Here is a 13,598-nt window from a genome sequence, read left to right on the forward strand (position 1 = left end):
CATCATAGTTACTGTAATAAAACATTTTCTGAAAACTTTTTTTTAAATTCCAAGAACAACCAAAAAAAAATGATAATCAGTGAGCCCTTCTTACACATTTGAAGAAGCTCATATTTCATAAGTCTAAGTTTTCTTCCATTGTCTTCCTTGGGAAAATGAGAAAGTTGAATGAATCTGAGCAGTTGCTTTTAATTGTGCTACTTCAAATTAGTCTTTGACATTTTATCATTGCCATGCATTGGAGAAAAATACTCTTAATAGGGTAGTATTTAAAATAAGAAACCACAACCTTGTTATTATTACTAGCACAATGGAAAGGCGCACTGGAATCAGCCATCCAAGCTACCGAGGGGCTTGAAGTTAATTACATTACCTTAGACAATAAGTTGGTCTTTGTGGTTCCAGTTATCTCTGCACACAGTTGGCTCTATTTTTTGTTGTTGTGTAATGTCCCATTAATCACAGTTACATTTGTTCCCTGCCATGTGATTCATCATCTTTTCCCCCTGAAATGAATTCCTTTCTCCAGGACTCAAGATAAACCACTAATTTAAAGTGACAGTAGCCAACCTTGGCTATCACAATGGCATAGTTTGAATGAGGAGAGTCAATGGCAGCACACACAGACTCCAGACACTTCAGTCGATTCAAATTATCCCTTGTGATTGGGTTCAGGCACTGGGATAGATATCAGGTGTGACAATTACAGGACAAACTCTTGAAATGAAACTGAAGGTGTGTTTGCCTTTGAAACTTTTCCAAGCACACTCATTTGAAAAAGATGACAAAGTGAAATGTGTGGAGAGGGAGAAAAGTATAGTGAAAAAAAATCGTGGGCTAAGTTTGGAGAGAAACACATTCTCACTTTAGCTTTGAATAAAGATATCTGTGTGACCTTGAGCAAGTCATTTTATCAGCTGGTCTCTCTTAAAAATTGGGAACTTGGAAAAGGTGATATATTGACATAGTTTTATTTATTTTTCCTTTTCCTGAACTCTGATTTTTTTTTTTTTTTTTTTTTTTTTAATACAGAATCTTGCTCTGTCACCAGGCTGAAGTGCAGTGGTGAAATCTCGGCTCACTGCAACCTCCGCCTCCTGGTGAACTTTGATTTTTTAAATTTGAGAATTAGTATAGAGAGGCTTCCTTTTAATAAAATATCAACAAAAGTATTATGTGAAGCATTTTGAAGTGTTTCTAATGATTAAAATATTGATTATTTGGAGGATAAATTGCTTCCTGTTCTCAGCTGTATGTTACAGCTCTTTCTCCTTATCAAGACCAGACTTCAACATTCAGCAGACCATTGTTTACTATCATTTTATCTCCTGCTAATTCTAACTTTGCCAAATAGCCACAAATCCCTTCTAACTTTCTCATTAATTATTTTGTACAGGTTTGTAGCCCAAGAAAAAAACTCCCTCCAAGGTATTTACTGAGTTTGGGTGAAAGGACCTAATCAATAGCTCAAGTAGCCAATCCCAAAAACAAATTTCCAGGGACTTGGTCTATTAATAGAAAGTTTGCAATTATAAACCAATCATTATTTTATTAATATTTTCATATAAATATGATATATGAATTAATTCCTTTTATCACATCAGTTCTGAAACTTAAGATGAAGCCTTTCAGAAATATTGCTCCTCTGATTCATTAATTTATGATAACATGACACCTTGCATTGTCATTATTTCTGTTTTGTTTCAATTTGTTTATTTTTTGTTAGCGAACTTCCTAAGCTGAGTTTCGATCTCACACGTTTGAAGATAGTTTCTTGCATAGTCCCTAGACAGAGCACTCAATAAATGTTCCTGGCAAAAAATGTGTTGTCCAGTGAAACTTGATCAAGTACCACGTATTTTCCATGCCTGCAGCCCCTCCTTTACATTTTATAAAGATCTCCCAGTTGCTAGTTGTTTGATTTTAGGGAACTAATAAGAGCCACAGTCATATATTTTCTTCTTCTTCTTTTTTTTTTTTTTTTTTTTTCTTTTGAGATGGAGTCTTGCTATGTTGCCAGCCTGGAGGGCAGTGGTGTGATCTTGGTTCACTGCAACCTCTGCCTCCCAGGTTCAAGCGATTCTCCTGTCTCAACCTCTTGAGTGGCTGGGACTACAGGCATGCACCACCTCACCCAGCTAATTTTTGTATTTTTAGTAGAGAAGGGATTTCACTATATTGCCCAAGATGGTCTCAATCTCTTGACCTCGTGATCCACCTGTCTCGGCTTCCCAGAGTGCTGGGATTGCAGGCATGAGCCACCAGGCCCAGCCTAAGAGCCACAATCACATATTTTCTAATGTGTACAACTGACCATACATATCACTATTAAACTTCAGAGTCTCAATGTAAACTAGCTGCCTCCACTTGCTTTTTATATATCAGAAAACTGAGACATAGAAAGGTTAAATTATGTTTGTGAAACCGTATTCCTCCAGTAAGTGAGTTGGAAGCCACACCCAGGCTACTTGTCCCTAGTGTGTGTGTACTTCCTATTACTTAGTGCTTCCTACATCACATAATGTAGTGAGCTTATGATTACCAGAAATCATGAACTTAATCTATGTGAGACCCTGAGGAAATCACTTGGCATGTCTTCTCTTACAGATAATATGCCAGCTACCATAAGATCTTCCATTAATACTTGATTAAGATGAAAGTGAACACTGGAAATATTTAGAAGAAACAAGAATAGGCTTTTTGTGGCTTTTAAAAAACTATCCGTACCTTCATAAAGTTGTCTTCTCAACCAGGGACAATTTTGTGCTTTGCAGGATATTTGGCCATATCTGTAGACATTTTGGTTTTTGAAGTTATCACAACTGTGGTAATGGTATTGGTGTCTAGCATGCAGAGGCCAGGAATGCTTTCAAGCATCCTACACTGCATGGGAGAGTTTCTCACTACAAATAATTACGTGGCCCAAAATGTCACTTGTGTCAAAGTTGGAAAACCCTAATATAGACAGACAGTAATTAATTAAAAATATATAACTGGAAAAAATTGAATACCCATGAACAATAACAACAGAAGCTATAAAGTACATAAAGACAAATACAATTAAAATGTTCAGGCCCTTTATTAAAAACTTAATAAAATATCATTGTAGGATGTGTTTAGAAAAAAGAGAGAGTTAATATAACTCATTCTTGGATGGGAAAGTTCAATAATGTAAATATGCTAAAACTCTACAAATTCATCTCTGTAGTCACTGAGATTCCATAGTATTAGTGTAGTTCCCAGAACTCTTAGGACCTCGTAGAACATTGCAAGAACTTTGACTTTCTTCTTAGTGAGAGAGGATAACACTGGATGATTGCTGCAGATGTGATTGTCTTTAAAAAGCTCAGTCATGCGGCTGTGTGGAAAATAGTTTGTGTTTTATGTTGTGAGAGCGGCAATCAAGACTGAAGCAAAGCAACAACTAGCTTCAGATTGCAGCAGAATACACTTAAACAGTGGTGCTGTTTTTTTCTTGAGAGATGACAATGAAGATTAAGGAAATTGATCAGTGAGGAGACATTTGAGGGTAAAGCTAACAGCATTTGTTGTGTGATAAATTATCTACAAATATTGGGAGGGAAATTAAACCGAAATGATTTTAAGTTTTTGCCTTGTGTATCTAAAAGTTAGGATTTGCCATTTTCTGAGATGGAGATAACTGAGATAGGAGTAGATTTGAGTACAGGTAGAAACGCACAGTTAAATTTGGGATGTGAAGTTTGAGATGTGTAGTTGATGTTGGATAGATTTTCAGGGACCACTAGATATATGAGTGTCAGTTGATGAGGACAATCAGAAGTTAAGATATGCATTTTGGAGTCACCAGGGTTAAGGCAGCACAGAAGCACATTCAGACGATGAGATGACCTAGAGAAAAATCTGACAAAGAACAGATTATGAAGTAAGTCTTAGAATATTCTAATATTTAAAGATCTGAAAAAAGAACAAAATATAATAAAAATGGACAGTGTACAGTAACACTAGGAGAAAAATAATGATGACATAAAAGCTAAAGTGTAAATAGAATATAATTTCTAGTGTGATTGATAAAACAGTTTTGCTAGCAATGGAACTATTTCCCCAGATTAATAAAATGTTTTAAATAACATTCAAAAGATAAAAACAATTTTAAAGAATATACCATTAAAAACTTAAAATTTGGCAGAACTTATCTTAAAGTGAAAACTATATCTGCTTTTCTGCTTTTATTCTATTAGCAATAAAAAGAACAACTCATAATCTCTTCAAGAGGGAAAGATTGAACAAATAATATAATAAGCTAACTATAGAATAATATTTTTCAAGAATATTAAGTGATCTAGACACAAATCACGTAGTAAAGAGACAGTAATATAATATATAAATAATATGATGTCAATTTTATTAAACTATAAACTCACATAAAAATAAAAATAAAAATATGCATATAATGTCTGGTTGTAAGGTGACAGGAGAGAAAATGGAATAAAATAAAAAACAAATATCATACTGACAGTTAAACTGTGCATGTATTTAAACTTTCAAAATTACATTGCTGGTATTTCATAAATTTTTATAATCTGAATATAATCTTATATGTATTTTAATGTAACATGACACTGTAAAAATAAAATATATTATCATGGGTACAAAATGTATTACTTTTTGTTTTATCTTTTGTCTACAAAGCTATTTCTATTATCACAGGTAATTCAAATTTTGTTCCAGATAATATTCTGTTTGAATAATCTTCCTGTATTTTTAGTGTGACTCTGCCCACTGCCATGACAATTATGAAAATTTTATTTGTCTGCTACATTTTTTGAGGAAATATTTGCTCACATTTTGAGGAATGCCTTTCAGTGATGAACTCACCCCACGGGAATAATAAACATAAAGGCAGAGAAGATATCGGCTCTGTGTGCCGGCCACCAATACTTGACTACATTAACTACTCAAATCCTCCCACTTTCTACGGCTGTGAATCCATTTCAGTGAGAAACGGTGGCTCTTTTCCTATTCCTCCTTCCAAAAGTAGTTTTGCATTATTTATGAATTGATTTTTGATAAAGGTTTTAAGATAATTCAATGAGAGAAAGTCTTTTTAACAAATAGTGCAGGCACAACTGAATATTCATGTGCAGAGAAATGAAGGTGGGCCTCCACCTCATACTACACACAAAAACTTACTCAAAAGCAATCACAAGCCTAAATGTAGGAACCACAACTACACAATTAAGATGAATAAGTGTTTGTGACCTTGAGTTACAGAATCCAATTTGGATATGACCCCAAAGTCTTCAGCAAAAATGGGAAAAAAGAAATAGAAAGCAAATTTTTAAAAATACGTGCTTTAAAGAATGACATCAACAAAGTAAAAATACCATTCATAAAATTGAAGACTGTATTTGCAAATCATATATTTAATAAGAGTCTAGTGTTCAGAATATTTAAAGAACCTTTACAGTATGAGAATAAAAGACATTCCAATTATGTCACATTGTGGAAAAGGAAAAACCAGTAGAGATAGTACAAAGAGCAATAGTCGCCACGGGCTAGTGGGGAGGAAGGCACGAATAAGCAGAGATTGTAGAATTTTTAGGGAAGTAAAAATATTCTGAATACTGTAAGCATGAGTGTATGTCATTATACATTTGTCCAAAACCATAGAATGTACAACACCAAGAGTGAGCTGTAATGTGAACTGTGGACTTCAGCTGACAACCATGTGTTCATGTAAGTTTGTCAGTCAGAACAAATGTTACACTCCTTTTAGGTTGTTGCTAATCAGGGAGACAATCCATGTGTAGGAACAGGATATAAAGGAAATCTCTGTAACTTCCTCTCAATTTTGCTATGACCCTGAAACTTATGTTAAAAGACAAAATCTTTAAAAATGTAATAAAAAAGAATAAAAAGACAAATTGCCCAGTTTAAAAAAATGTGAATTTTTAGATAGACATTTCTTCAAAGAAAATATACTAATGGATAAGAAGCACAGGTAAGGAAGCTTAATATCACTCATCATCATGAAAATGCAAATCAAAGCTCAAATGAGATAACATTTCACACATACTAGGATGACCATAATTTAAAAAATGGACAATGACATGTGTTCTTATTGACAGGATGTAGAGAATTTGGAGCCCTGACACATTCCTTGTGGAAATGAAAAAAAATTGTGCAGCCATGTTGGAAAACAGTTTGAAAGTTCTTCAAAATATTATCCATAGAGTTACTACATGACCCAGCAATTATAGGTGTATGCACAAAAGAAGTTAAAGCATTCATCCATATAAAAACTCATACACAGATATTCAGATCAGCTTATTCATAATGGCTAAAAACAGAAACAAGCCTAAGTAATGTTTATCAAAGGATGAATGCATAAATAGAATATAAAATATCCATAAAATAGACTATCATTCAGCCTTAAAAATGGTGAAGTACTGATGAATACTGTAACCAGGAAAGCATTATTATAGATGAGAAAAGCTAGGCATGAAAGGTCACATATTGTATGATTCCATTCATATAAACTCTTCTGAATAGGTAAATCCTTTGTGACAGAAAGTAGATTCGTATTTTTCCAGAGACTGGGAGAGGAAGGAATGGAGTGACTATTAATGAGTACAGTACAGCTTTTTTTTTTTTTTTTTTTTTTTTTTTTTGAGATGGAGTCTCACTCTGTCCCCCAGGCTGGAATGTGGTGGTACAATCTCAGCTCACTGAAACCTCTGCCTCCCAGGTTCAAGTGAGTCTTGTGCCTCAGCCTCCTGAGTAGCTGGGACTACAGGAGTGTGCCAGCATGCCCAGCTAATTTTTGTATTTTTAGTCCAGAGAGAATTTCACCATGTTGGCCAAGCTGGTCTTGAACTCCTGACCTCAGATTATTCATCCGCCTTGATCTCCTAAAGTGCTGGGATTGCAGGCATGAGCCACCACACTAGGCCTGAGTATGGCATTTCTTTTCGAGACAATGAAAATATTCTGGAATTAGATTATCGTGATGATTGCAAAACTCTGTTAATGTTCTAGAGCCACTGAGTTGTCCAGTAGAGTTGTATAATATGTGAATTTAAAGAAAAAGGAAAAAGGAATCTGCTTTATGCTTAAAGTGTTCTAAAAAATTCCATGGATACCCCCATGAAGCCTGCCACATGATACTGCAGCTGGATGTCCTCTCCTCTTCTTGCTTTGCTCAGCTATGGGCTGTCAACAGACTTTCACGAAGGTGCATGCCATTTGCTTAGAGGATGCACAGTGTGGATACATATTACTGGGTACACAGCAAATTGTCTAGTAAAAAGGTATTTCAGTTGCAAACACAGAAACTTTCAGTTGTTCAAAGCATCAACATAAGCAGGTGAGATCTTTCTTGTTGGAGTCAGCTTGGCCTTACACTTTAACCGTATTGTGTTCCATAAATCTGGGTGACCATCATAAGCCATTACAGTGAATCCTGGATGCGTCCCAGCTCCTTCTTAAATAAATAATATAATAACACCCTAGCTGTTGTTTCATGCACTCAAGATATCTTCTAATCTACAATCTTAAACCTAAAATAAATATCCTTAAAATCTAACTCATAATTCTAAAATTCAGGACAGCTGATTAAAATTAAACTTAAAATCAATATATTCATAATTATTTGTGATTTTTATTAATAAATAACAGAAACAGTATATGTGAGATTTACAGATACAGGCCATAACTGGTGAAGACGTGTAAATGTGAGGTTCCAGTGAGATATCTGCATGAATTATTCAAGGCACTTGGTTTGCACTTTAATTGCACATCAATTTGAATGTTGTGTGTGTGGGGGGGGGGAGGTGTGTGTGCTTATACTCTCACAACGATGACCATAGTTAGCGTAATTATACACTTAGAATGGTCATAGCCAGTGGCAATGTTCAAGGTTTATAATTTTGATCACTGCTTTATTAAACTTTCAGTAGATTATGCTATGATAATGAACAACGACTCCTCTATCTCAGTGGCTTCCAGCAACAAAAGTTTATTTCTTTCCTGTATTACATCTTAGGAGCAGTAGATTACTGTGCTCTGCCCAGTCTCTTTCCACTCTGCAACCAAGCTTTAAAAATCAACCTTTTAGTTAGTCTCATGGTACAAGGAAAAGAAAACGATATCCACACTAGGTGAGGGCTCTGAAAGCTTCTGTTTGTATATGACAAGGTCACTTCCATTGCTCCTCCACTGAACACAAGTCACAAGGTCCACCTTGGCATTAGTGGTGTGCAGCTGTCTACATCTACTAGACAGAGCACCGTAAGTCACATGGAAACACTTGGAATTACTAATTATCTCACAGAAAGGAGAAAAACACGTAAAGGAAAACAAACAAAAAATGCCACATATGTTCTATTTTCTCCAAAAGTCCAAAAGAATCAATGTCTTACATACCTCTCTGCCTTGCAGACACTATTCCTCTTTCTAATACCCTTCTGCCTTTTGCTATCTGTCAACTTTTATAAAGTCTAACTTTCCTGATGACAGTATTTAGTACCTTCTTTGTCTTTCCATAATTGTATCCCCTGAGTCCCTGTTACAGTATTAATCATATGCCTTATGATACTGTATTTATTTTCAGGTACCTCTGCCTATAAACTACCCAAGACTGGGACTAGGGAATGTTCTCCTTGTTACCTGGGTTCTAAAACTGTAAATATTCAGTGGATATTTATAAATCAGTGACAGAGCATTATCAAGATCCATTACTGAGTGGATCATTTTATGTCTTGTTTTATGGCATTCTCTTTTTCCCTCTTCCCTCCCTTGTTTCTGACTTTAACTGACATTAGTTGAATTCCTTCTGTTTGGCCAACAATGTAGCATAAACAGATGATGGATAATGCATTCTGTGTATCATTCAGTTTTAACTCTAACATGGACATATTTGAACAAGGAGTTAGATTAACTTTAGTACACAATGTCCAGGCTGGTGATCCTAACATGGACCTAGAATCTGATAGTCTTAATATTTTACCAGCAATTCAGTTGCAGGGATTTCTGTATTCCAATTCAGAGAATTTTGAATGACATTATTTTCACTGTAGAATGTCCACGGGAATTCTATAAAATTTACCTTCCTGCCAAAATTCTTTATTTATGTTTTATGGTTAACACATTTGATTTTATTTTCAGACAGCTGTCCTTTGTAGCTTATACAAGACAATCATTTCCTTATCTCTATATGATTGTTTTCCAAACTGATACGTTAGCTTTTTAAAAAAAAAGACCCTTTAGCTTATTATTATCACAGTGTTCATCAAATCACTATTACCATCTTAACACCAACACATTTTAGTTACTACTAAGTTACTGCTTGTTAAATAATAATTTATACTATAAATGTTAACAGCATGTCACATCCCAGAAGGGCTCATTTGAATGTGATTAAAATAAGAACTAGTCATCTGAATTAATGTACTCTATGGTTGAGATTAGAAAGAGAAATAAAAATACTCTTTCTAGACAGATGAAGTTCGGTGAGAACAAAAAGTGCCTTTACAGTAACACAATTCTGGAAATAATGAAATATCTATGAGTTTGGTATTCTGTTCAAAACACAGAAATCCCCTATGGAAAAGGTAAAGAGCTAATCTTTACTGGTGTAACAAAATTTGATCTTTTCTATGAGACAGGATTTTTCCATGACATAGGTTGACTGGCCCCGTAGTCTAAAAAGAGTTAGCTAATAATCCAATAGTCTACCATATTAGATGCTTTTGAGAAAAAACAATGGACTCAGTTCTCTGGACTGATTAAATTATTATCCTTGGAGTAAACTCCACTCTTTCCAACCCCTTTTTAACTCTTTCTGGTTGTAGAGGGTTTGTTGCATAGATTCCGAATGTCACACTTCAGAAGAAATTTTAATCACTTCCTCCCAGACACAGTAAATGAAACTGAGTGAAACTGAGTGGGTTTTGAAAACATGGCATGTCAGCATCAATATATTAACTATCAATTGTTGCATAAAAATTCACTTCAAAACATGGAGAATTGATGCAAAATAAGTTTCATTATCACAAGTAGAGTCTGTGGGTCAGGCATTGGGAGTTTCTTAGCTAAGCATTTCTGTCTCAGGACCTTTCTTGAAGTCAAGATATTGGCCAGACTTGAGTCATCTGAAGGCTTCTTTTGATGAAGAGAAAGAATTAAGTTCCATGACAACTCAGCCACAGGGATGGCAGTACTGGCCAGTGGTTGGTAGGACTTCCATGTAGGCCATTCAACAGGACTGTTTTAATGCTCTTACAGCATGGATTTCTCCAAAGCAAATGAACCACTTGAAGCTGTTAGCACAGCCAATACTCAGCTAATCCTGAGAGAAAATATGGTCAGCAAAGATGACAACCACGTTTAGAGGCAGAAAAAACTAATAAGGCCATTGAAATGAAGAAAATAATTAAGGAAATAAAAACTGTCTCTTAAATCTATACAGTCTCAATTCAAACCCCAAACTGAAGCCTGGTATTATGTCTCCTATAAATATTGACTCATCTTTCCCACGGTCTGGGGCAATTACTGCTCCTGAAAATAAGCAAGTGACTGATATCCAGTCCCAGCTCTAAATAAATTGCCCTTTTCTTTCAATTTTCTTGAGTTTCCCATCTCTTATTCACTTTCACCAAAAACTCCATAAAATAACATTAGGTAAGAAAGATAAAATCGTTAAAAACAATTTTTAATAACATATATATTCATTGAATATTACTTTTTTATAGTACAAATTCACCACTCAATAAATGTTTTTACTTAAAAGTTTGTATTGCATACCTCAGGATTCAGAATACCACAGGTAGCTTATAAAACCTATATAATGTTTTAATGATGTAAAATATAGATATAAAGCCAAGAAAGTTAAGATAGATAATTTAGCAATAATAATAATTATTGTAATAATAATGAAAACTATTCAGTAGCCAAAATCTGAGGTTAATGAATTTTAAGGTAACAGTTACAAAATCTTAACTGAATGCTAAATTTAAATTTACATTTTATTTTGACCTTCCTGAAGCCTACAGCAAAATGGAAGATACGACCAACATTTATTTTATACAAATATTTCACTCTTTGTAATTACCATCAATGATTCCTTCTTCTTTCCTCCCCAGACAGTCGATAAAAGTTGAATTGAAGTGGAAAAGGTGAAATTAGTTTTCTGAGTTAAAGATTGATGACTGTAACCACCATTAATTTGGATTTGTCCACTGGTTTGCTATTTAGTTGAATTTGAATTCAAGGTAAATAACGCAAAAAAAAAAAAAAAAGAGATTTACAGTTGGAAACATGTCTACCTTTCTATGACAAAGACTGATGAAAGGGAAGTTTACAATTAAAATTTTATTAGAGTGAACCTTGAAAACAAATTAGATTCATGAGTGGTTCCCTAGGGCTAGGAGAGAGGAAGATTGGCAAATGATGTGAACAGGAATGAGGTTTCTTTTTGAAGTGATGAAAATGTTCTGTAATCAGTTATGGTGATAGTTTTAAAACTTCATCAATATTCTGAAACTCACTGGATTGTACACTTTCAAAGAGTAAATGTATGATATAAAATATATTTTAATTTTTAAAAATTAAAAATGTATCAGTAATACAAATATATGAGTGGAAAAAATTAAATGTAACAGATAAAAAAGCAATTCAATTGGACTTTTAAAAAATGAAAAAATAAGTCTTGTGTCAATGAAATATTTATAAAGACAATCAGTTTTTTTAATTAACCTACATAAAAGTGGGACTTAAGTGTTTTACAAATAGATTTATTTTCTCAATGAATTAGCTTAATATTTGGCCCTTTTGTAGATTCAACATGACATATTTTTTTCAGGTAGGAATCATGAAACATAATTCTCTTTTACAATCTCAAAGAAATGATAAGGACAGTTTGGTAAACACAAGAACTGCAAAATATAAGCTTAGTGATAGACAATCGACATAATATTAGTGAATTTTTAAATACTGATCTTGTTGCAGAATGTTGAGCCAACCTACTAGGGGATGCTATAAAGCTAGAAAGAAGTCCAAATATATTTAATAATAGATTAATGTCCAAAATTATATCAACATTTTGAAAAGATGGGTTAACTATAAAATGGATTTTAGTAGAAAACTTTAAAAAACAGACAAACAAACAAAACAGGCTTCAGGATATGAGGTTAACACCAAACTGATTAAATATCCAAGATGAAAAACAAGATTTAATTACTGAGCTTGTGAAAATGACTTGAAGAGCCACTGGCAGTCAAAAAAACCCAGAGAGGCATCTCAGCTCTCTCCTTTAGCTAAATTCTTAAATGTTCTCAATCACAGTTTCTAAGAACTGATTTAAAAGCAGTCACTCCTTCCTCAAATTGTTTCTTACCCCCATTCATTCTATACTTCCCTTTGCAACTTCTGTAAGCTACATGTCAAGGATAAAATTGTATGTCTATCACTTTAAGATTCATTCTTGGTCATTTTTCTCTGATTTATCATCTAATTTATTAATATTTTCTTCAGCTCTATCTAGTCCACTTTTAGCCCATCTAGGAAGTTTTGTACTGCTTATTTTTTGAGTGCTGTTCAACTCTAGGTATCCTAAGAAAACACAGAGTGGTCATTCAATTGTGGGGTTTGGAGTCATCCTGACTTGGGTTTTAACTACATATATGCTCTTCTCTAGCAACAGGCCAGTAGGACCTCAGCAGATTCTTCAGACTTCGTTGTTTTTTTTTTTTTTTTTTTAATCTAAATATGAGGAAAATAATACCTGCCTCACAGACTTATTCTAAGCATTTGTATTAGTTCATATTCTCCAAGATACAAATGTCAAGACTGGAATAAATGTCCAAATATTGAATAAGGGAGAAGGCTGAGAAAGAAAATAAGAAGTTGGAAAGGCTGGGAAACAAGCCTGATGATAGTGAAGATGAGAGGTAAGAAACATTTCTGGAAGCATCCCAGACCAGCAAGCAGCCTAAGGAGGGTTCAGCAAGACCAAAGCCCCACTGTGCAGAGTTCCTGGAGTCACAGTTATTCATGGACAATATACACATTTCCAGGAACGGACCCATCTTAAGTATCCCTGCCATACTCAGTCACTGGCTAAGAACATGGCCATGGGAAGAGTGACCTCCATACAAATGCTACAATAGATTTAGAGCTAACAGGTGTCTGACCTGATCAAGTAAATTCTCTATTATTGGAGGTCTTCAAATCACATTTTCATGACTGCTATAGTGTTAAATAATAATTGATATGACTTGGCTGTGTCCCCATCCAAGTCTTATTTTGAATTGTAACTCCAATAGTTCCCATGTGTCACCGGAGAAATCTGGTGGGAGGTAATTGAATCATGGGAGTGGGTCTTTCCCATGCTGTTCTCATGATGGTGAATAGGTCTCACAAGATCTGATTGTTTTACAAACAGGAGATTCCATGAACAATCTCTCTCTCTCTCTTTACCTGCTGCCATCCATGTGAGATGTGCCCTTCACCTTCCACCATAATTATGAGGCCTCCCCAGCAAAGTGGGACTGTAAGTTTAATAAACCCTCTTTTTTTTTTTTCTGGTAAATTTCCCAGTCTCAAGCATATCTTTTGCA

At 34.5% G+C, this 13,598-nt stretch overlaps 1 long non-coding RNA gene across 1 annotated transcript in view; it reads right to left on the reverse strand.

The window, feature by feature from the left end:
* Positions 1-3,265: 3,265 nt before the first annotated feature.
* The window catches only part of LOC141583891 (uncharacterized), a 28,628-nt gene continuing 18,295 nt past the window's right edge, over positions 3,266-13,598 (reverse strand). Inside the window, exon 3 of the long non-coding RNA XR_012516729.1 lies at positions 3,266-3,882. This is a non-coding gene — a long non-coding RNA (uncharacterized LOC141583891). The remainder of the gene's footprint in view (positions 3,883-13,598) is intronic.

This window comes from Saimiri boliviensis, chromosome 3 (genome assembly GCF_048565385.1).
Source record: "Saimiri boliviensis isolate mSaiBol1 chromosome 3, mSaiBol1.pri, whole genome shotgun sequence".
NCBI lineage: Eukaryota > Metazoa > Chordata > Mammalia > Primates > Cebidae > Saimiri > Saimiri boliviensis.